The sequence below is a fragment of the Mus caroli genome, unplaced genomic scaffold (genome assembly GCF_978045245.1).
Source record: "Mus caroli unplaced genomic scaffold, Mus_caroli_1 scaffold_2, whole genome shotgun sequence".
Lineage (NCBI taxonomy): Eukaryota > Metazoa > Chordata > Mammalia > Rodentia > Muridae > Mus > Mus caroli.
Genome location: NW_028227257.1, coordinates 114,251,556 through 114,277,659, shown reverse-complemented (window position 1 = coordinate 114,277,659; position 26,104 = coordinate 114,251,556). Strand labels below are relative to the sequence as shown.

Here is a 26,104-nt window from a genome sequence, read left to right as displayed (position 1 = left end):
GAAGGCTTGGAAGCAGCTTCAATAACTCACAGACACATTTACTTCTACAGGATAGATAGAACACAGGGTAAGAGGTAAACCTAGACAGCTCATGGAAGCCAGTCATCTTGCATTAGATTTTTAAACCCTGACGCCACATTTAAATAATGGAGGATTTTCGTTGCTGTTGTTGCCATTGGTGGTGTTTGCCTTGAGACAGCATATCACTATGTAGCCCAAGATGGCCTCACAATTCATAGTCACCTTCTTGGTGAAGGTGTTCTAGCAGGCTCTGGCATGGCAAACAGTGCATACAGGTTTGCACTTTCACATCTTTTCTTCTCCCTTTACCCAAGGTCTATTCCCTCATTTGGCTACTGATTCATTCCTGAGATGAAACACCGAGGGCCAACGATAAGAATTAACTATTTGGCTAATATGTCCAGTCAGGATTTACTGATTCACTCCAGCACATATTTCCCCCTTTCCCCTTTAAAAGCTCATTCATGAAGAAACATCCCCTTGTTTCTTTTGCCTCTTGCTCTCCAATTTCTTTTGCTTTCTTACTTGCTGCTATGTTGCCTTAGCAGCAGCTTGACCACCTCCCTTCCCCCGCAGCCCACATTGCCCCGACCTGCTCCTCCAAGGTAATAAATCGGTGTACTGAGAATTTGATTTAAGAGTGCCGACCTCCCTTTCAGTGATGCTATGACTTGGATCAGGACTCGTTTCTAGGACCCCCCAATCCAGTTCTCCTAATGGCCATTCATTTCATCTCACAGCAGCTTATTGGTGAGGTTTCTCTTACTACCCATCCTCAACCTTCCCCGAGTCATCGGATGATTACTGTTAAATGTCTAGCATCCCTGCTCTGTCTTGCGCAGGTGGGGAGAATGAATCTCCCCACAAACCCCAGCCTTCAGTGGCCAAGGTGGACTTCCTTGGATGGTCTTCAGGCACATCCCATTTCGTTCAGCTTGGTTCGTTTGGCCTGTTGTCTTTTCCACTTTTGGTTGCTATCCGTTTCTAACCATCTGAAAATTCTATCGACAAACTCCAGATTTCTCCTCAGACCACTGTGCCTTCCCCTTGGTGATGGAGCTTGGGTGAAGTCCCCTCCTCACTGAGGCTCTCTCTTATGAGCCAGGAGATATCTTCAGCTCTCCACTCTGGCTCAAGGCCACCACTAGCAAAGGAAACCGACTCTCTCTGTTCTGACTAAAAACTCCAGCACACACCTAATCCCCTCACTCAAAGAACGGATCTTCTAGTCCCTATAAAAATAAACAAAATGACAATATTTACAGAGTTGGAGTATTGCAGGCATGCACCATCATACTAGGCTCGACAGCCTAAGTAAGATGTGCATGTTAGCGCTGATGGGAACATAGAGGTCGGCTTCTAACTGAGGTACAGGAGAAAGGAGATGAGCTAGATCAATAGAAAATGCTTACATTCATTCCAGTCAGGAATGATAAAAGTTTAAATGAACATTCATAATTTGCTGACTTACTTCACAACACGTTTACTAAAGCTTAGCAAAGTGATAATACGCACAGATCCTTTTATTGTAGCAGGAAACTTTAAAACTAATATAATGTGATAAATATTTTATCCGTGTAGCATAAATTAAAGGGACTCAATTGCCTGCATCTTAATCTCGATTAGTGCCTGTTAATAGCAAAACACACACAATTAATTGTACTTTAAAAGCAGATCAGTTATCAAACTCAGCCTTAGCATAAAAATTTTGATCTTCAAATTTGTTTATGTAGTTAATATCATTATTGTTAGTTTTGGTGCCAGGGATATAACCCAGGGTTACACGGTATGTGCTAAGCAATGGCTTAGCCCCTAGCATGTATATTTTTACTATGGTTGAGGAACCATTAAAGCTTTAGCTTCAGTGAATTAAATGCATTACTATTAGAAATTAGAGAAATCTTAAAGCATTAAATATCAAAGTTGTGTGAGCATCAATCATAAACAAATGCTAAGTTACTTTTTAATGGAAAATGACCATGTTTCTAGAGAAAAGGACTTATGTGGCGTGGGTTTTATAATTTTATAAATTTTCAAATATCTAACCTAATATCTAGATTCTTTTACATTTAACAGATTTTAATTTATATTTAGATGGAGGATATGAAAAACATTTGGTCTTGCAGAAAGGTGTGTGGAAACCTGTAATAGCAATTTCATGTAAGTATAAATATTTCTCCTTACTGGTAGGCCTACATTAGACAAATGGGTTGGAGTCATATCCACAAACCCATTGTACTCTGACATATGCAATTCATTGGCTTATCGTACACAGTTAGGTGATTTACTATCCACAAAGATATATGTCATAAGCATGGCCCATTTATAGATTGTTACCTGACTGTGCTGTGTAAAGTTTAAATTTTTACAGCCTCTCCTCATTAGTCTGTCAACGTTACTGCTAGTCACATCTGGAAACCCTTCACATTTAAAATGCTGCTCAGTTCCTGGTGGCAGATGAAAGTGTTCCAGTATTCGAATTGTCTTTCAAATGGTCATTTTTGTCATGGGCAATACATATTTACAATTACTTTTTACTCCTTGACATGGCTTGATCACTTCTCTCATTTTTGAAAATGACTTAAAATGTAATCTGGAATGGTCTGCACCTGTCTACCTGCTGCATTTTCCAAAGGGTGATAGTGTTCAATGGAAATGGAATCAGTTCAGCTGGTAACTCACACAGCTGTGCAGGTGTGTTTTGGGGATGACATTGGGACACCAAACAAACAAACAAACAAACAAGATGAGCCCTGGGGATCCAGATGAAATAATTTTGCAGCATCATCAAACAGACTCCTTTAAGGGAATTGGATTTTCATTTTATAGATTATTATTTTTCCTAGGAGCAAATGGCTGTGAAAAATTTAACAGTTCTCCATAGCACTGCCTTACTAAGGATTAACACTGAGAAATTTAAATTGTTTTTGTAAATATAAATAACCATCAACAGTGAAAGGAAGAAAGAGTGCTTTTATATGACTATAAAGATCGTTGGGATATGATGGATGCCTAAATGTTTTCAAGGAAATGCACAAAAGTTATGGGGTAAGATGAAAAATAACTGCAAAAGTTATTCTTAAGAATGTTCTAGTCTTGATGGGGTGGACACATTTTGAGAGCATCAAAGACTAAACACTGAGTTGCTAACATGACTGAATGTTTTTTGTTTTTGTTTTTTTAATAAATGTCACAATATGGCGACAAGATTAAAAGTGAAGAGTATACCAGAGTAGAGGGTCAACGAAGTCATAGAGATGAAGGAGATGTGGCTAATTGGTGAGCAGATAAGGCTTCTCTCTGGAGGAGAAGCTGCTGGAGTTTGACTTTGTTACTCTAGAGTGTTACCTGGAGTTCGATACTTCGTTACTCTCTAGTGTGGTGAAGAAGTTCACCTTCTTATTTTCATTTCCTTCCCTTAATGATTTCTATAGAGCTTGCTCTTACCTATATCTAAACTTCCAGCTAGAAATTCTTCAAACGACACTCGTGCCTTCCTTCACACAGGTTGAACTATTTGTCTCTAATGCCCTAAAGTACTGGTGTTCAATCTTCCAGACACTTCAAATGATCTGAAACCTGACCTGCTTAGGTCAGCTGGCTCTGAGATTATGGTATTCTAGACCTGAAACCAACCTGTTGGCTTGTTGGTTTTGTACCAAACACACTGACTTACATAGCTCAAAAAACCACTGGCCTTTTAAAAATGGCATATCACATTCCAGGGGAGGATCAAAACTGCTGGCCGGTGATATTTGTCAAGTCTCTTAAAGTTGCACTTTCCAGGATTTTCAATTCACTGAATTCTTAGACAGAAATGCTTATATGAAAGAATTCTTTGTATATATATTTTTCTCCTCTTTGAGTGGGCAAATGAAAATTTGATCTCTGGGATCCTTATTTTATTTGACTCTCTGTAGTATTTAAATCTTAAAAATTTCCTTAAAATAATTTAAGTATGGATATTAATACATGATATTAACGATCTATCCTTGTTTACAGGGTTCCTTTCCCTGCTCCTGCTAGGTGATTTCATATTTTCAAGGATCAGGTTCTTGAAAGAGGATGTAGCCCTCGCTCTGCCAATGGCTCTGGCTGAGCCTCATGCATCTGCCTTTGTTATAGTCTCACCAGAACATTGACATAGATTGATTTTGCCAATGTAATCAGTTGAGTTCTACACAGTTTAAAATTTGATGTTCTTTCTTAGTGTTCAGTGACTTTTTTGTTCATTTATTGTTTACTATCTTTAGTTTTTTAGTGTATACTCATTTTTCTTCCTCCTAAAACCCATAGCCAATAATAGACATTCCATAAGTACAAATAAATTTCCTGAAAAATGTCTGAAGTCTGACTGGAGACATTAGGTTACAAAATTACACAATTTCAAGTTTCTTATATCAAATCTAGTCTTGTATCAGATTTCTTTCCTGAATTTCCATTATTACAATTTTGCCAGAACAGTAAATTAATATTATTAAATATGGATTAATTTAATTAATATTCTAGGTGGTAAAATACTAAAATATTTGGCTATTTTCTCATTTATTTCCTGGTCACTATTTTGATGATGTAATGCTTATCCTTATAAATTGATTTGCCAAGTTCCATTTGATAAATAATGTGTTCTAACATCTATATTTAATTTTTTGATGTTAGGGTTCAAGTTTGGGGTCTCACACATACTGGGCAAGTGCTCTATCATTAAACCTATTTTAACTTTTAAAACAGTGTATTCTTATTTCAAAAATACTTTCTGCCATTATAAAGTAAAGAATTTAAAAACAAATCAATAAAATGGGAAAAAACTACACAACTAAATTGTTAGTATTGATGCTTGTTGTGTAATGTTTTTAAGTTATGTTATTTCCTTACTGTTTTTATTTTAGATCTATGCAATGAACATGCTCTACTTTATTAAAAGGAGAAAAATAATTCTGACTTTAAACAAATTGTAACAAGAAAATAGAAATTACAATTGCATATAGCAGACTGTACCAATTCTAACACTAGTTTTGTTCTTTTTTTTTTTTTTTTTTTTTTTTTTTTGGAAAACAGATATTTGAATCTTTTTGGGATTTGTGCTATTGTATCCTAAGCAACTTTGTACAGAACTAAATGTTATTTGATATGTTACATTCAATGGCCCTTTAATATCTTTTTGTTTACATAGATTATGATTTAACACAGTATATGTAAACTGTTTTAAGTGTCTTTGGGTTGTAATGCTTATTCCTACGTGGGAATCATTTGGTAGACGTGGCAGCCGAAGGTCCAGATTATTATTAATTAAAATGATTGGCTGATTTGTGAGAACTGTAATTCCAAAGCTATACCACAAGCAGCAAGAGAGGACAGTTAGCTGGTTTGTTTTAGGAGCTTATAGCATCGGAAGTCCAATCTTGGGCCATCTACTTTTACTGCTTGCTTCATGCCTGCCATTTTCTGGTGCAAATGTTGGGCTCTAGGCTGCAACATTTTCCCAAGACATTGCACTTTGTTTAAATGAGCCTGACCCAGATTCTACTGCTTATAGAAACACTTTGGAATTGATCGTTTTATTTATAAAGTTGTCCATAAGCTCCTAAGTTTTGCATCCATCTTGGTTCCTCTTGTAATTAAAATGAGTAAAAGCCTTAATGCTTAGCACAGATGGTGGCTCTAAATATGCATTCACTTCTCCACATCATGTTATTTATGCTGCTTCTTTAAATATAATGGTAATTAGCTAATTACCACATTAGCATATCAACATCTGCCCACACTACTCCTTATTGTGGGAGAAGGGTATGGATGACGAAAATCCATTCTTAATACAATCTTAATCATGTCATCAGCAACAAAAATGGTATCAATTCAGCCTTCCTTGTGTATTTTAGTCATCATAAGCAAGCCAAAGGCAGCCATCACAAGATGAATCGTGTTCACCTCTAGGTTCATTTGCCTAAGGCCAAACTTCCTTACTCCATGTCTGTGTGTAGGTCTTTAAAATAGTTGGATCACACGGTTAGACACAATCTGACTTTTCTCCATATAAGTGGAAATGTAGGCATCAAAGCAAGCACTGTGAATTCAGGATCACAGAAGAAACAAACACGTCAGAGCACAGGGCATGGAACCAGCAAGCCAAGCAGAGAAGCATCACAAGGAACCGTACCTGTCAGTATCTCAAAGCCTGATCTCATTCACGTCTCCAGAGCCAAGCGAAAGATACTCCTATAGTTTAAACCACCCAGCAGTCAGTGTAGTGTTATATATGCCCAAAGCATCTAAAATTGACTCTACTTGAGAAGTATAATTACAAGTCCAACAGAACCCCTAATGGCATTTGAGAGACAAAGGTGACTAAGCAGCATCTAACGAAGGGCATGAGCATCACTTACGTTTGTGCAGCAGAGGACGTGCAATGCAGGAGGGACCCTTCTGGGAAATAACTAAGCCATCTCCTCTCAGGAAGATTAGGTTCATTAAAATGCTCTACCTAATTATCACTTTTTCTTTCTGGGACTATCATACAAAAATGCTTTCCCAAGGAGAAGGAAAAATTTAAGGTACACTTAAACCCAAAGGTTGCAGTGGGAGAATATGGGTCATTAAAAAAAAACCCCAACTTTAAATCTATGTAAGGTTTTCTAAGAAGGTACTTTTTTGGTGGCGTTTCCTTTAAAAAAATGTCTTGTATATCTAGTGTAAAATAAATGATAGTAATAGCACAAATGAATCACTGGCCGTGTTGCTAAGAACGTTCAACTTGGATAGAGAATGGAGTCTTTTCAAGAAAGAGTTCTGGGCTAAGTAGATGCTTACAAGTCAAAGCAAGGAGCATGCGCCCTAAACCATATTGCATCCAAGAAACTGACTCAAATGGACCAGAGACATAAACAAAAGAGCCAGCTACAAAAACATACTGCAAACACAACAGAATCAACGTCCAGTTTTGCATAGCATTAGGCCTATATGGTACTAAAGAAGGACAGGTGATATTAAAAAAAACCCCAACAAAAAACAGAAACAAACAAACAAACAAACAGAAAGTCCGTAGATACTGCATTAAAGCTAGAGGCGTGTTATCATGGGAGTACCAGAGGAGCTGAACAAGAGTTTTTTATTGCTCATAGGAGAAAACTTGAAGCCAGGGTCTATTGTAAGTTGAAATCCACATCTCTTAGAAAACTCTAGGGTCTGATCTGAGAACAAGGAGAAAACAGGTAGTTTTGAAGCCTAAAATGATTCTTATTTACGTTATACTCCCTTAGAATGTGGGTTCTGTGTGAACAAAGATCTAACAGCAGTAATTTCAAGCTGAGCTCTAGTTTTCCAATCGCACACTCATTTACTTGCAAAACATGACTTGATTGAACACCACTGGCCAGCTGTTGTGTACCAACTGCGGGGCCAGATAAGGTCTGGTCTACATGTTTCTTCTTGTATGCACACACACACACACACATACATATATATATGTATATATATTTTTCCCCAGTTTGTTTATTGCAGACAGAAAATCCTTTACGTGCAAGAAAGACTGACTAGATGACCAGTTGTTCTTTTTCTTTAAAGAAATTTTTTATAAAATCACTTATATATGTGATTGTTTTTGTCTGAACATATGTCTACAGAAGGTCAGAAGAAGGCATTGGTTCACTTAGAACTTGAGTTAAATGATGATTGTAAGCCTTTATGAGGGTGCTGGGAACTTAATGGGGGGGTCTTACATAGAGCAAGTGTTCCTATTGGCTGAGCTATTTCTCCAAGCACATCAGTTGTTTTTACCCGATAGTCTGTATCATTCTCACCAATAACTTCACCCAGAATCTTTCATCAAATTGTGCATATGTGTGTGCACCTGGGCTGACTGCATGAGTGTGTGTGTGTGTGTGTGTGCATGTGTGTGTGTGTGTATGTGCATGTGCTATGCATGAGTGTGTGTGTGCATGTGTGCACCTGTGTGAGTGCACAAGTATGTGCACATGTATGGGTATGTCTGTATGTGCATGTGCATGTGCGTGTGTGTGTGTGTGTGAGAGAGAGAGAGAGAGTGTGTGTGTATGTGTGTGTGTGCATTGTAACATTTTCTAGCCAACATCAGTGCATTCTAGGAAAGACAGTATTTTTCCTCAGAGACTTAACAAGTCGTTAAAAAGAAAAGCTTCTTGTAGATATGAACAGATTACTTTTCTAAACCTAGAAACTTGCCAATATAAAATATGAGGCTTAAATTTATTCAACCAATCTCCCTCATGCTTTTTAATAGAAACCACTTTAAGAGTCTGAGTCCAGCCACCAGGAACCCACAGATGTGGGGTTGGGGGTGTCTGGTAGTCCCATCTCCTTCTTACTTCTGCATAAAGACCCACCCATACAGAGGGCCCTTTTCTCCCATCACCTCAGGCCCCAGGACCCAGGACCTCTGTGCAGTTTCTGTTCCCAGTGATTTAATCGTTCTTCCTTACTTATATACAAGGGTCTCCATCTCTCTACTCATTTAGATGTCTAACTACAAGGTCACATTTCTACCTCCTTTTTGTCTTCAAGCCCCTCTCTCCTATCATCTCTTTATGCTGTGTTCTTTTTCTTTAAGGGACTTTGATAGTCCTTTGTGCATTTTTTCCTAACTTTATTACTAGACTGAAGGCAACATATAGGCATGAATTTCCTTGTAATTTCCATCTTTCAACACCTTAGGACACCAACTAGAGGGCTTTGTTAAAAAATTATTTTTTAACTTGGATGTGACTATTTGAAATCTTGGCATGAGAGGATGGAGAGGAGTTGTGCTGGTAAGGGCTGAGTTCCTTTTTTGAGTCAGGGCTAACCAGTGGTTCTACCGACACACAGACATGAATGTTCTAGAATGCAGAAGCTATGGCAAGGCTGCCTGAGTTCAAGTTTGTGCTCTGCCACTTATCTGTGTAACATTTGGCAAGGCAATCTAGTTTCATCGCTTTAATTTCTTCCCTTGTCAAATTATCAATATTACATACTTCTTACACTCCTGAAGTACTGCTTAGCAAAGTACCTGGCACAAACTAAGCACTATATCTGTATAACAAATTGACCTCGAGGTATGTAGATAAAAGAGAACAGTTACAAACATAATTGGAGGCACTTTGTAGATCATCTGGATTTTTCACAGACATTTGTGCACCAAGAGTAAGTCTCTTTCTACAGCCTACCCTAAGCCAGAGAAACAGAAACAGAGCTGTAAATTCCACTTAATTGACATTTCAGAATTTCAAAGGGAAGTGATTGCTTCCCTGAGCTTCTCTGCACCAATCCAGAGTGGGACAAATCTCAGCCCATTGATTGCTGTGGTTCTCTTTCTTTCCCTGCACTCTTTCTCCTCCTCCCCTTCTTCCAAGTCAGATCAGGCCTTCTTGCTGAAGGGGGAATGAAAAGGAGTACCTGGTGGATTTCATCTTCTTCACTTCACCTGGAGGGAGAGAACAACTTGGATGGAACTTGGCATGCCTGGTTTTACTGCTGTGGTCCCTGAGGACTACCCAGATCTCCGATGTCCGCAGAGAATGGAAATTAAGTTCAGGCTAACTTTCATTGTCAGGAACACTCAGATAATGTGCTCTGATCATCATGTGCCTATGTGTGTCTCAATCTTGATCAACTCTCCACGAGAGACAGCTTCTCAGTGGAATGGAGTCCTGAGTTTCTGGTTCTTGGGTTGTGTCCTTCCGTCTGTCCACTTGCTCCTGATCTCTTTGGAGGGGAAAGCAGATTGTGAGCTCTTCTCCCCAGTGCCTTCTTGGATACTGTATAATTAATTAGGCCTCCAATCATGCCTTCCCAGCCTCCACAGATGGAGAAACCCTCTCCGCCATGCCTTAAAGAGGAATTGCTGTAATAAATGAGTCTCCTGTAGCAAATTTCTCAGCAAGGGGGAGTCACGTAAATGGAGACATAGTATTGACAGCAAAATCCAATGTGTTATTTTTACCAGAATGAGCTCTCCTGTTCTAGCCTTTGAAAGAGACATTTGAAAACCAAAAACAAACAATGTAATGGAGAGAGGAGAAAAAAGCCACAGAAGTGAGTGGCAGGGAGTTTAAAAGAGCAAAATGCCACTGCCAGGTCTATGGGACATAACCAGCCACTTGTGCTGGGTCTTGGCGGTTTATAATGCTACCTCATCTTCTCTGCGAAATTGTTTTCCCGTAAATCTCTGTGGCCATCCATTCCTGTCTACACATTATGTTCCTAAAATAGACACCATCTAAAAATCACTTCAAGGAGCTTTGTGGAGGAAGGCCTAAATTGCAACACTCCTCCAGCGAAGAGAGATGCAGTGTTTGGTGGCATTATGGTCGGTAGCCAGGAAGGGGAGTTTGTGAGGAGTTTTTCCACCACAGTTAATCTGCTTCTGAAAGGAAAGGGAAGCATCAGACTGCCCGAGGAGGCAAACCTGTGTGGAAGCTCTCCTTTGCATCACCCCGGCCTGTCAGGTATTGCAGTAAAAGGGAGAGGTGAGCTACCCTCGGCTCTCCTTGGGCAGGAGGGACAGAATCAGGAAGCATCAACCTCAGCATGGAATTTTCCTATTCCTGTTTGGCATCCTCCTCTTGGGATGATTTACAGCGCGGGTTAGAGAAACACGCTCTGCCACTCCACTAGCGCACCAGATAGTGCAGACCTGCAGATCCATACCGGAGAAGAAGCCACATTTCCTACGTGTGATAGCAACAGCGTTTGGCAATTTGCGACTTTGCTACTGCAGCTTAGAAAATATTTAGTCACATGCACATCTGAACAGAAAGACACCCAGGCTTGACTCAGTCATTTCGTCAGACACACGAAAGAAAAAGCGTCTGCTCACAAGCTTATTTGGACTGCTTTGTTGAAAGGAGGGGCGGCAGACACTTTGTAAATGTGGCAAGAGGGCTTTATATCCAGATCTCAAACAGGTAGGAGAGAAAGAAGGAAGCCAGGAGAGGTAAGGAAGGGGCGTGAAAAAGCCTCACAGCCACCCCGAAAACATTTTTTTTGCCCTGTTCAGAAAGCAAGAGGTTTCACGGTGGTTTTGTGTCAATGGAGCACATCTGCAGCATCATTGCTGTTGGTGACCTCTGTCTAATTAAAAGTAAATCAGTCCTTCGCATCTGCATCTGGCCTTGTATGAAACCGGGGACTCTTTATCACTTCGCTAAAGTTCATTTGCAAGTGTAGTTAAGGAAGAGTCAGGGGGAAAACAGTGGCTGTCCCCTTCTGGTCCTGGGAAGGAGGCACTCCTTTCCAAGAGTCAAGCCTCTGCCCAAAGAAGCTGCCTCCTCCCCTGCAATGCTAGGATCCAGGAGCAGTCCCGCTGCCTTCTTGCTTCCTCTGTGAGGTCTAATTTTTGCATCATCTTTAGGAGCGATATGACCTCTATTCACAGCCATCGAATCCAGTTCCAAAGCACCAATGACAGAGGGGGCTTCAAGACAAGACCTTGGCTAGGAGGATGCAGGCAAGCAAAGGCAAGAGCTGGCCCGATGCCAAGTTATTTTAGGCCAAAGAATCTCATCCTTCTATCAAAATGCTGAACTGCAAAACGAACCTGATTTCAGTTCATGGAAGGTTGAGAGGAGGAGGGGGGAGGGGAGTAGGAGGAAGAGAGGAGGAGGGGAGGAGAAGGGGAGGAGGAGGGGAGGAGGAGGGGGACAGTTGGTCTGAATTCACATGCAAAAATAGACTTCCTGTCCTGCCCCAACTCTTATTTCCGTGGGCTCTTCGCCCCAAGGATTTACCAGGTAAGAATTCATCACCGAAGAAGATCACAATGAGATAATCAGATGGCTTACCTGATAAAAAGGAAAATTATCCATCTGCAGTGAGGAACAACATCTCCCCACGACGAGTCCGCACCTTCCGTTGCAACGATTCAGATTCCTTCTTGCAAAAGGTGACCAAGTGCTTCACAAGGGCTGCAGCCTCATAGGGGCAGAACACACGTACACAAACACACGCACACACACACACATGCACCAGAGACCTCTGCAGTATCCTCTCGGCTTCATCCTCGCCTCACTCTATGGTACCTAATACAAATCAGCAAATAGCTTGTTTTAAAAAAAAGAAAGAAAAAAAAAAGCGGAGACAGCACCTAACGTTACAGTGCCATCTAGTGGCTACATAGTAAATAGGTTCTCACAGTCTGGATTTCTGTGTTCTTTCTCAACCTCTTCTGGTTCCTTTTTTTTTTTTTTTCCTCTTTATTTTGATTTTATTACTTCCTCAGATGCCCCTTTTCATTCTCTTTTGCTCTACCCATCATGGAACTATTGACTTAAAGATTAAAACAATCAGAACTGGAGAGAGTTGCTTTTAAGTAGAAACAAAAAAGTGCTAGTTTTGTTTGTAAATGTTACTTTGTTTTCTCTATTAAAAAATCATTGTTACCTTTACAGATTATAGAACCCATGAATGAAATTTGTTCTGTTCTTCTGTCTGGAGAAAAGTGAGTAGTCTTTTACTACGTAGGCTTTACATCAGGAATTTCCTGGATACTTTCTTCTCTAACACCGTGTTCACAGTGCTTTTCATATTATAGTGAGTGGCTCTGAAGGCAGCAGATGCGAGTTTAATTTTAAACTCAGTACTGATCAGCGTGTTTTGAAGATTATATCCCCCTATCTTTAGTGTTGATGTTAAATAGATCTTTATACCCGTTTCCATGGTTTCACCATCTTTTATTGTAATATATTTGTCTCCCAGATATAACTTGCCATTGAATTCTCACACTGTGTTTTAGAGAACAAACGTAAGTATTAAATATTATTGGTGTCTACTAGGTCTTCCCAGAATAATGAGGAACCCATGCTGAAGTATGGGGAGCTACAGGAACTGAACTTTCTAAGCCATATATTATAATTTAAAGCATCATTAGTCTTTCACATTTGCTCATACATAAACTTATTTATTCTGGGTGTGTTTCTCTTGTCAGTTAGCACACTTAATGCTGATGAAAGTCACCATACATGCTTTGCTATTAAAAAAAAACAAGCCAATATCCCTTAGACTTTAATTTGTCTATTCCATACTACAGTACAGTGAGGCATATGCTGTTAATATTCCTCTAGCTATTCTCATTGTATGTTGAGAATAATGAGACATTCTGAACCTTATTGAGACTTTTCTAGACCACATAGTTTGTGAAGCAAAACCAACCAACCAACCAACAAATAAATAATAAGAATAAGGATAAGGCCCACACTTTCAGAATTCATTACTTTTTGGAAAATAGTAAATATTTTACCTCTTTCCATTCTAGAATCCTGGAGATGTAATTTTCATTGTTTCTTTATAAAGAACTTTTACAAGTCATTGTTTATGGGTTCATGGGTCCATCTCCTGGGCCCCTTTCTTAGTTTCTGAGAGGAAGCAATTGACCAAAATTGAGCTGGAAGTATAGCTCATTTGGGAGAACACTTAGCAGACATGCACAGACACCCCCCCCCGACACACACACACACACAGGTTTTCAGCCTTGTAGACTGCTTGTAAAATAAAAACTTCAGAACTTGGAATGCTGAGGCAGACTGATCACAAATATGAGTTCAAAGCTATGGGTTAAGAAATTCCATGCCAACCTCAGTCTCAGACATAGTCACAGGCTCAGCCTCAGCAACCACCACAGCCATGGTCACAGTCAGAGCCACAGCCACAAACACAACCACAGTCACAGGCACAGTTTCAGACACAGACACAGAGAGAGCCACAGTCAGGGTCTCAGCCACAGTATTAGCTACAGCCTCAGCCACAGCCACAGCTACAGGTAGAGCCTCAGGCACAGACACAGACACAAACACAAACATATAAAGACACAGCCATAGCTGTGGCTTCAACCACAGTCTCAGCCTCAGACACAGACTCAGCCACAGCTTCAGACACAGACATAGTCATAAACACAGAGAAAGTCACAGTCATGGACACAGCTACAATCACATCCTCAGCTTCAGCCACAGCCATAGCTCAGACACAGACACAGACAGACGCATACACAGACACGGCCATAGCTGTGGCCTCAGAAACAGACTCAGACACAGCCACAACCACTGCCACAGCCATTGTCACAGCCACTGCCACAGCCACTGCTACAGCCACACCCACAGCCACCTCTATAGGCACTGCCACAGCCACTGGACAGCCACTGCTACAGCCACTGACACTGCCTCAGCCACTGACACAGCCACTGCTACAGGCACTGCCACAGCAACAGTCAAACTCACAAACACAAACACAGACATGGCCACAGTCTGAGCTTCAGTCCGAACTACATAGTGAGAAGCTGTCTTCTTAAAAAATTAAGTTAACTTCCTGTTCCAACTCCAAAATGCACAATAATTTGCAGCTGTTCACTGTCTGAAAAAAGTGTTGCTCCTTCTCTGTCTGTTTCAGTCTGAGTCACACTGGAAGAAGCTGGAGTGACCAACACTTGGTAACTAGTTACTAGAAAGTTAGAAATGAAGAGGCAGTAGGGAACATTTGAACTAAGAAGTAGTTTTATATTTCTATTATGACTCTAAGACCATCCACTCCATACGAACAGTACTTAGGATTTAAATATATGCACATAAAAATAAGAACATCCAAAAGACATACTTTACTACTTACTAATAGCATATTCCAGAAGTCAATGTGCATTTTTCCTTAATAATAATAATATCAACATCTCTCCTTCCTTATTGCCAGTGTGCACTTGGCCCCTTGTCTATAGAGGACCAGGAGGGGGTGGGTGCTGTGTTCCCAGATGAGTCGGTCTAAAGAACTATGACATGACTGTCATCTATGGAACTAACCTTCTCTTTTTTCTCACCATAGCATTAGAACCAGGTCGGGCAGGCAGAATGCCTACAGGAAATTTCACAGCTAATAAAGAAGGAAGGAAAAATCAAAAGCTAGTACACTGGGTTCCTAAGGATGTCACAGTTACAAGGTCCGGTATCTCAGAAGATCTGGAATGTCCCTGATTTGAGTATACAAGGCAACCCTTAAAAAGTCTCTGGACCAATCTCTTTTGATATCCCTGTGTACTCAAAACCAGTTGATTTACGGAGAGAGGACTTTAAGCCCTGAAGATATCAAATATTGGTCATATCATGGGTGTCCAACTCTGAATTTACTCACTTTAAAGTACCTGCTAAGAAAGGCATTTTCCCAGGCTTAATTAACACCATTAAGCCAAGCAAACGAACTCTTACTTTGAGAAGTTTCCACTTCACATCAGTCAACGAGAAAGAGTATTTTCAATGCATGCACCCCTCTTCCTTCTGTCTGCGTGTCTTCTTTCATGACTTCTGCATCTTAACAAACATCCAGCCATCTGCACAAGGCAAAGTGGACCAGTGTCTAGGTCAAACATCTTTTCCTCTAATGCTTTCCCTGTGTTTTCAGTAAGTAGGCTCCTTTTGTTCACTGTAAAATAAATTTATGCTTTCTTTTATGGAATATGATCATGTATTATATTGAAAATGTTAATAGTGAGAGAATAAATGTTTCTTTGCAGACTGTTTCTGAAGAAGGTTAACATTCTATTCACTGTACAAGAGTGCTTTTTAATGAATAAAAATATTCATTAAATATAGCTTGTCATTTAGTAGCAGACACGTGATTCATCAGAGTGGTATCAACACCAACTGCTTTAATTTTTCTTCATCTAAGACTTGCCATGAAGGAAAATACAAGATTTTTAAAAATTAGAATACCCTTAAAACTATTTAAATTTTAAATGTTCACTTTTTAAACATAAAAATGTAAACTAAAAAGAACCCTAAAACTTTACGCAGTTCGTACCCTTGTGTTTGCTGGCCTCTCTGGACTTGTGCTAAAGGTCTCCCATTTCTATCTGTCTACCTTCTAATAATGAACTACAGTTGGGCCGGCATATTATATCCCATAACCTTTTGTGGTATCTTAGTTAATGAAGAAAAGTTTTTATTTTTTCCTTTTCCCTGGTTTCCATCAACAAAGACTGAAGGAGTCATTTCCTTATTTCTGGGAGACCCCATGTGATCTCATCTCAGAAAAGAGAAGAATGTTATCAGCTATTTCTTGGCTGTCTCTACTTCCCTAGATGGTGGGCTCAGGAACTTGACAGGTAAGTTGTGGGCTGTGCCTCTTCTATGAGTGGTTCCAACAAGAGAAGAAACTGAGAGCACAAAATGTCTTGCCATTGCTTTGGCCACTCAGTCTCTGTCAGGAGGACACAGCCATTGCTTTGCCATTACTCTGTGGGGCATTGGGCTCTGCACAGACAGGCTGGTCTCCAGTTGAGCTGAGGTCTGAACCCCGGTGGTGACACCTAAATGACACGGTAGGCATTCCCTCATGCTCCTGGAACTCTGGCTCCTGCCTAAGTTACTGCCCCCCACAGCCCCCACAAGAGAAGCATGGTCAGTAGTCACTTAGGCAATGGCCCAAACTTCTGACCTTCAGGCTAAACTCCTCCCCAGATATCTAGCAATAGTGAGGACCATAAAAAGGGCTGTTCAGCACCTGCTTGATCTCTTACCTCTTAATTGTCTCTCTCTTACCTCTTACCCCTCACTCTCACCCCCCTCTCCTCTCTCTTCTTCTTCTCTTCTCTTTCCATTCTCTTTGTCTTCTCCTCTCCTCTCCTCTCTCCCTCTTACTCTTTCTAGCTTCCCCCCCCCTCTCTTTCTCCCTGCCTTTCTATAATAAAGCTTTAAAACCATAGAGAGTCTCTGCTCATCTAGATCTGCTGCATGCACTCTCGCAGGTGTTGGGAACCTCTTCCCTCATCCCTCTCTTCTATAACCCTGGTGGCTTTAGCAAGGTAGCTCCTGGGTCCCCAGGTAGGGCTGCCCCTTGGCTACCCCCTGAAGAGTGGGACAGCGGGTTGAATGCCCACCCAGGGATGAGTGAAAAGTGTATAGCAGCTCTCCCATGCCTGACAGACCAGAGAATAGGTAAAACTCTGGCAGGGTGTGGGTTCCCCCCTTCCCTAGGGCCCCCCTTTTTTAGCTCCCAACATTACTCCATCACTTGCTAGAAAGTGTTAGCTGCTTAGTGGCCAAAGAAGGGAGATTACAATGAGATGTTACCTCTGTTGGTAGAATGTGGGTATTAAAGAATAAATGTGGAATTCAAGTAGAAAAGATAACCTAGGTTCTTTCTACTTATCAGTTTTAAGATAAGCAAGAGGATCTCTTGTGATTAGCATCTTGAATGATTCAAATTTTCTCAAGACCAGAAGGCATTAAAATTCCACAGTGAAATTCATAAAATCTCCTAACATGGAAAAAATATCCTGTTAATTTCAATTTTAGAATGTTAATTGTCATGCATTGTGACAACCACTGTTTGAATATATTTTTTGATAATCATTAAGGAATTGTGGAGCTGGAAAGTTTTCTCAGACCATCCAGAAGACGATTATTATTTTGGATAATAGAAATGTGACATCCAGAGAGATAGTATGTCTTGTTCAAGGCTACACAGACAGTTTGGAATGGTAAATGTTCATTCAAACTTTCTTTCCCATTTAACTATAAAGAAAAGGAATATTGAGCAACAACATCAGCACACAAGAAGTGAAATGGAAGTGAGGGGAGGATTTATGGATATACCATGATTGATTTTCCTTAATGTTTTGACTGATATGAATGAAATAGGAGGATATAATAGAAGTTGCTCTTTAAAAAGGTGATGGACCAGGAGGGACTTCCAGTGGAGGGAGGGGCATACCAACCTATCCACAAAACTTTTGGCCCCAAATTTGTCCTACCTATAATATATGCAGGGATAATCTATAGGGCAGAGATTTAGGTGCAAGTTAACTAATGACTTCCACAACTTTAGACCCCCTCCCCCCATGGGATATTCAACTCCTGATACTATTAGTGACACTCTGCTATGCTTGCAAACAAGACACTAGCATAACTGTCCAGCAGACAGTGGAAACAGATACAGAGACCCACAGCCAAGCATTAGGCAGAACTCTGGGAGGCTTGGGGAAAGATTGAAAGAGTCAGAGGGGTCAAGAACACCACAAGATGCTCTACAGAGGCAACTAACTTGAGCCCATGTGGCTCACAGAGACTAAACCACCAACCAAAGAGCATGCGGAGGCTGGACCTAGACCCCTTACACATTTGTAGCAGATGTACAGCTTGGTCTTCATGTGGGTCTCCTAAAAACTTGAGTGGGGACTGTCTCTGACTCTGTTACCTGCTTTTGATGCCATTCCCCTAGCTGGGCTGCCTTGTCTGGCCTCAATGGGAGAGAATACATTTAGACCTGCTATGATTTGATATGCCAGGTGGGTTGGTACCCATGGGAGTTTTCCCCTTCTCTGAGGAAAAGGTGAGGTGGCACTGAGGGAGCAGTATGTGAGGGTAGGCCTAGCAGTATGTGACAGTAGGCCTAGGAAGGGAGGAGGGAGAAGGGTTACATCAGGATTTAAGTAAATTAAAAAGAAAGGTGAAAGGCTACACCAATATTGGGTTTAGCAAATAATAAAAACAATGATCATCTTCGTGTATAGCTTTTTAGACAGTTCTTAAAAATTGACCACAAACTTCTCAAACTCAAGGACATGAGAGTACAACACCCATGATTTTCATTCATGTCCAAGGAGAGACCTGGAAGAAAATTGTCCCAAGGTTCTAAAATTTCATTACAATCTGAAGTAAAATCTGAAAACACATTTTATGTTTCTTTAATTAATAAATCATAGTCTCAAAGGAAAACAAAGAAACCTTTTATCTATCTATCTATCTATCTATCTATCTATCTATTTATTTATTTTGAGGCAAAGTCATTATCTTGTCTTGTGTACCTTCAAAGACCCAGACCTAAATGGTCCTTCTGTCTTGCCTTTCAAATAGTCAGGACTGATGGCATGTAATAAGGGCTAGAAAGTAAAGTACTATGCTGCCCATGCCTACATGGTATACCTCACTGGCAAACAGATCAAGGACTAGGCCTTAGCTTTGGAGGCAAGATCTTGGCATATTACAGGACTTCAATTACTTTGTCTGGATCTACTCTTACAGGGGGATGAAGAGAGAATGAAAGTATAACAATAAACAAAGAAGATACATGGAGAGTCATAAAGGATTTGGTAACTATGCTGGCTTCTCTTCTGTGCTTATACATACTGGCTTTTATGTCAGCAAGTCATTGAAATATATTGCTTGGGTTCCTCCCTCATCCCTTTCATTCAACAATCCTCCTCCTTTGCAGAGGTAAGCCAACTAAAACTGTGACAAAAATATCATCAATTACTTATTGGATTTCAAAGAGCAATTTTCCATTTGACTATATTTTGAAGTCAATCACAGCACTTGCCTATATATGCAAAAGATCTAGCTCACTTTAAATTTACAGATTATTTTTGATATTAAAGGAAATTGCTGATATTTATGAAGACAACTCACTTTTATAAAATAAAACTGAACTTTGCCATAACTTAGTATAAACCAACAAATAATGTGTAGGCAAATATGTAATTCCTATTCCCCTGTAGGCTTATTGGTGACATCTTTTTCTTTTCCTGTTTAAAAGGAAAAACCTACTGACCTTCCTAGGAACCTCTCACAGTCCTCACACTGTGTGTGGGTGTCATTACAGCCAAGGGCCATCTTATTTCACATGGCTTAGTGATCATTGCTGTAGAAGTGGAGGAAAGAGTGTGAGAGACAGAGGAACAGCAAGCTTTCTGTGAGACTGGGTCTCCTAGAAATATCAGAGAGATTATACCCATAGAGTCTCATCAACATGGCTGCCTAAACAAGACCTGAGCAATGACAACACCAATGGCCACACTAACATGGAACTGGGGAAGATAATGAGGCTCACTCTAGAGGAAGAACTATGGACAATAGAGAAATGATCAGAACTGGAGAAATGGTTTTCCCTGAGGAAGAACTCCCCAATTGTTACTTGTTACAAAGTGGTCAGCCCTGGTATAAGGTGCATACAGATAACACTATATGGACTGACCAGGTTTACAATATCACAGTGAATACTGTGTGTTTCATATATACAATCTATCTATCTATCTATCTATCTATCTATCTATCTATCTATCTATCTATCTACAATTAAATAACAAAGATGCCATGAATTTGAATGAGAGCAAAGAGGGCACATGGGAAGAGTTGGGGAGGGAGAGAGGGGGTCATGTTCTAATTGTAACTTAGAAAACAATTTTAATTACTATAAAAAGCATTCATAGGTTTAGCATAATTCATAGAGACAAGATCTCTATGATAAATGATGCTACTTAACACCTTGATACTTGGTACCATCCTGTGGTAAGATAGGTTCTCAGAAAAAAATGTATTGATACTTAAATATTTCTCTTTCCAGGTCAAAATTTGATAGTGATTTCAAAGATATGGAAATTATTGCCAAAACTTAATATAAGCTGAGTATTTGAACACTCACAGGAAATTCATGACATTGATATTTTTGCCATCATTTTATAGGTTAGAAAACAAAAAAGCAAAAGTATTGATCATTTTTGCCAAGGAGGAGATAAAATGTAGCTTGGAAAATAGCAGCCTTTCTTCAAAGTAGGGTCCTTGTTTTATATAAATCTCTTTCTAGCACCACATTATTGTTATGCTATTGTCAAGTCTCTGGGATCCAAGGGGAAAGTAGGAGATGATGCAGCTCTTCTTCACTGGTCTGGGAAAGATCACAATGTGCTTACATAGACACCATGGATGAAACATATTTCTAAATGTGCCCAAGCAAAGGGGGCTTTGAGGTACAAGGCAGGCTGGCAGCCATAGTTCCAACAAATGTGGTGTGGGGTATGTGGCCAAGAAGGAAAGTAACAAATGACACCTCTTTTTACTTGACCCTGAGTCTCAGATCTCCTACTGCAGGGTGGTGGACTGTAAGGTACGGTCGAGCCGAAGGCTTGATGCCCTGGAGACCCTGAAGATTCAGTAGGAGCTTCGCCTACTCTCAGCACCAATCCCCTGTCATATAGCCATAGCCCCCTATAGATTTGTGGTTATCAGTAGCTGAAGGGCAATGCCCAAACCCTTCCACATATAGATGAAGCATCTCTAACATCAGACCAAGAGGCATGACTACAGTCATGTAGGCTCAAAGTGCTCTATGCCAATGAGGTACCTAGAGGTCAAGAGGGCATTCCAATAAGCTTCCTTTCCCATACATTTCTCCCTGCAAAAGGTATATCATCTCATGCCAACCCTGAGAAGTGGGGTATGGTTCTACACATCCATTTTCCACCATGACAATAATAAACTGTTTGGGACCATGGAATACCTCTTTTTTTATTGTGATCAGCAGTGGGGAGACATGGAGAAGGCCTTCGACTACAGAGTCACAGTCTAGTCTCCGAAAGAAGGCTTCTTTGCACTCTCAGCCATGATCACCACCAAGCCTGCCACTATCAAGCCAAAGACAATTTCTGCAGGGACCAGCTGGAGCTCCTCCCCCATGTCCAAAATCCTGAGAACCCACAGTTCTGGGGAGCACCGAAGCAGTGAGCAGTCAAACTCCCCCATCCAGTCTCCACAAGTGGCTCCGTGGTGGGACGACTTGTGACTACACAACCCTACATCCTACAACATGTGAAAGGATACGACTGTTTGGAAATTCTCTTACCAAATGAACACATCAACTAAATTCCAGAGGAACATTCAGGGGCGAAGAATCTCTCAGTCTGTCAGTACCTTAGTATCCACAAGTCGACATTTGTTGAACATAAGAAAACTAAAAGAGCAGAATTTCCGAGCATGAGAGGTTGACAGTGAGGCTTCTGACAAAGCTTCATGTTTCAAATATAATATTCAATGTCGTGTTTTTCTTTTTCTCCGCACATTTTTGAAAAGCCAAGTGCTTTCTGGCTCTGCTGGATATTTGTGAAGACACAGATCACATGAGAACGTAAAACTTTGTAAGCTTTAAAGCCTTGCTTCTCGTCAGAGTGTGGCAGTGGAACAACAGCATCTCCATCTTTGAGGCACTTGTTGAAATTTTGGACCATTTCCTTTGTCCCACAACCTGCCAGATCAGAAAGGACGTTTTGACGAGCTGCCCATGTGATTCCAGTAGACACTGTTTAAAAGTGGTGCTGTAGAGTACCGCTGTAACAGGAACTTGAGAACTTAACATAACTGATGTCATGATGCAAGTACCATCTCCTAATGCTCCTGCAATCTTTTCATATCACCTCAAGTTGTAGGGACATCCAACCATAAAATTATTTCTGTTTCTACATCATAACTGTAATTTTTCTACTGTTATCAATTGTACTATAAATATCTAATATGCAGAATAGTCTTAGGCAATCCTTGTGCAAGGGTTATTTGTCCCCACCAAGGGTTCATGACCCACAGATTGTGAACTACCCATTTAGACCCTAAAAGCTCAGCACATAGACAGTACACAACAAAGACAAAGATCTGATCCATCAAAGTTCATAGTTCTAGGACCGTCTCTAAATGCACCACCTTTGGTTTTTTGGCTTCTGTAGTTCTGCTTTTGGCTAACTGTTCTTACTAACACAATTCTGGAGGTGGTTTCACTCTGAGAAAGATTCAGGATTATACAAGATCATGAATACCCAGTGTAGTCTCTAGCCAGCTGATTTCTATTTCTTTGTCTTAAACCCATGTCCATGCACTCTTCTCTGGTGGACAACCCACAACATTAGCTAATACTTTCACACCTCTCCTAAGAGCTTTTATTTTTAATTAAATTTTAATTTGGCATGCAAAGTAATGTTTTTTATTATGACATTATATATATTTATCCATATATGCATAAATATATACATATATGTCTATCCATATATGCATAAATATATACATATATGTCATTACATATACATATATATAGTGTCTATATATGTATATGTATGTAACAAATCATTGTTCTTATTTGTTTACCCCTTACTCCTCTACTCTTCTCCAACCTCTTCTTTTTAGTCTCCTTTCTCCTCCTAAATAAACCTCCCTTCTGATTTCATGACCCATGTGACCTAACGTTTATAAGGTTACCTATTTTTCTGTACCCAGAGCATGTGGCTAAACAATTTGTCCCTTCTCATCATTTTCTGGGCACTCCATACTCCAATCCAGAGAAACTATCTCCTAATCGATTCTTGAAGTAACAATTTGAAAATTAGATCACCATGCTGGCTCTTTAAGTAAAACTTAGCCTTCTTATTTACTGCTCAGGTTCAGGTCATACCAGTCAGAAAAGGGAAGAGCCCCACCTGCTAACTGAACCCTCCTGCTAACTAGGTTTGGAGCCCAAACACCCAAGCCACTGACACCACCACCCTACTGCCTGCTCTTCTTGCACTTGCCACTACTCCGGTGACTCTCCAGAGCACAGGTGCAGGCCAGAGGCCAGGCTAATGAGAATGAGTAAGAGGCCCATCTGCACTCAGAAACCTCCCATGCCCTTGGTTTGGATCCCCAAGGTGCACTTTGTAGACATCCTTTCTGTGTTTTACCACCCACAGAGCTCAGTTAATATTTTTAACAAAACCATAGAGGAAAACTTTCCTAACCTTAAGAAGGACATGCTTCTAAAGGCAGAAATATCTCTTAAGACACCAAATAGATTGAATTGGAAAAGAAAGTCCCTGGTCAACTAATAATCAAAACACTGAACATACAGAACAAAGAGAAATATTAAAAGCTGCAAGGAAAAAAAGGCCAAATAACATGCAAAGGTAGAATTATTAGAATTATTTTTAATTTCTCAACAGAGACCCTAAAAGCCAGAAGAGCCTGGACAGATGTCTTATAGACTCTGAGAGACCATAGATACCAGGCTAGACTCGTCTAACAAGCAAAACTTTTTTAAAAAAAGATTTATTTTTATATGAGTATACCATTGGTCTGTTCAGATACACCAGAAGAAGACATCAGATCACATTACAGATGGTTGTGAGCCACCATATGGTTGCTGGGAATTGAACTTAGGACCTCGGTGCTCTTAATCACTGAGCCATCTCTTCAGCCCTCCAGCAAAACTTTTCATCCTCATAGATGGGTAAGACAAGATACTGCACGACAAAGTCAAATTTAAATAATATCTACCCATAAATTCAGGCATATCGAGGTACAAATGGAAATCAACAACCCTAGGAAGTTAACTACACCCATGAAAAAATAAATAACCTCATACAAAAAAATTAGAGGGTAACACACACACTCACACACACACACACACTAGCACTACCATAAAAAAACAACAAAATAATAGGAATTAACACTTATTAATCATTAGTATCTCTCAATATCAGTGGACTCAATTCCTCAAAAGGCACAGGCTAACAGAATGAATACCAAAGCAGGATTTATCCTTCTGTTACATATAAGAAGCACAACTCATCATCAAAGCTAGACATTACCTAAGAGTTGAGGGTTGGAAAAAGATTTTCCAAGCAAATGTACCCATGAAGCAAGCTGGTGTATCTGTTCTAATATAGGACAAATAGACTTCAAAACAAAAATTAATCAAGTAGACAGAGGACACTTCATATTTATCACAGGAAAAACCCACCAAGATGATGTCTCAATTCTAAACACCTATTCCCCTCAAAGCAAGGACACCCACATTTGTAAAACCACATATCAAAACACATGTATTAAGCTGGCCATGGTGGCACACGCCTTTAATTGCAGCATTTGGGAGGCAGAGGCAGGCAGATTTCTTAGTTCAAGGCCAGCCTGGTCTACAAAGTGAGTTCCAGGACAGCCAGGGCTATACAAAGAAACCCTGTGTTGAAGCCCCCCCCCCCCAAATATGTATTTACAGTGGGAGACATCAGGTCATTCAGACAAAAACTCAACAGAGAAATAATGGATCTAACAGACTTTATGGCTAAAATGGACTTAACCGTTATCTACAGAACATTTCACCCAAATAAAAACAATATACATTCTTCTCAGAACCCCATGAAACTTTTTTTCAAAATTGACCACAGACTCTGTTACAAAGCAAGTCTCTACAGATCCAAGAAAACTGCAACAACACCCCCATCTCATCAGACCATCATAGATTAAAGCTGAATTTTATCAACAACAGAAAGAACAGAAAGCTTAAAAACTTATGTAAACTGAACAACTCTCTACTGAATGACCACTGGGTCAAACAGAAATAAAGGAAGATATTAAAGACTTTCTAGAACTCAATGAAAATGAACGCACAACATACACAAACCTATGGCACACAATGAAAGCAGTGCTAAGCGGAAAGTTCATAGCCTAAGAACCTTCATAAAGAAATTAGAGAGATTTAATACTAGCAACTTAACAGCACACCTAAAAGCTCTAGAATAAAATAAGCAAATACACCCAAGAGGAGTAGATGGCAGAAAATAAACTCGGGGATGCAATCAGTAAAGTAGACACAAAGAGAGCAATACAAAGAATTAATGAAACAAAGGGTTAGTTCTTTGAGGAAATCAACAAGACAGACAAGCCATTATCCAAACCAACTAAAAGGCAGAGAGAGAGAGAGAGAGAGAGAGAGAGAGAGAGAGAGAGAGAGAGAGAGAGAGAGAGAGAGAGAGAGAGAATATCGTAATTAAAAAAATCAGAATAGAAAAGGGGGGCATGATAACAGATACCAAGGAAATACAAAGAATCATTAGGTCGCACGTCAAAAAACTTACTCCACAAAATTAGAAAACCTAAAAGAAATGGACAACTTTCTCAATAGATACCACTTATCAAGATCAGATAAACAATTAAAATAGACCTATAACCTATAAGGAAGGAATCACAGGAAGCAGTCACTTGAAAAGTCTCCCAACTCCCCACCTTCACAAAAAGGAAACCCTCAAACAAGAGCTAATATCAATAATCCTTAAATTATTCCACAAATTAGAAATAGAAGGACATCACCAAATTCATTTTATGAGGTCACAGTCACCATGATACCCAAGCTACAAAAAGACTCAACAAGGAAGGAGAATTACAGACCAATTTTTCCCCATGAACATTGGTATAAAAATACTCAAGAAAATAGCTACAAACTAAATCCAATATACATAAAAGATGTGTTCAACATGACCACATAGGGCACATCCCAGAGATTCAGGGATGGCTCTACATAGGAAAATCTG

The 26,104-nt window shown here is 40.0% G+C and overlaps 1 protein-coding gene across 2 annotated transcripts in view; it reads right to left on the bottom strand.

The window, feature by feature from the left end:
• Nucleotides 1-12,046, bottom strand: part of Scn1a (sodium voltage-gated channel alpha subunit 1) — a 141,775-nt gene extending 129,729 nt beyond the window's left edge. For both annotated transcript variants that reach the window (XM_085834813.1, XM_085834814.1), the window contains exon 1: nucleotides 11,814-12,046. The gene's annotated coding sequence lies outside the window, so the exon portion shown is untranslated. The remainder of the gene's footprint in view (nucleotides 1-11,813) is intronic.
• Between the last annotated feature and the right edge of the window lie 14,058 nt (nucleotides 12,047-26,104).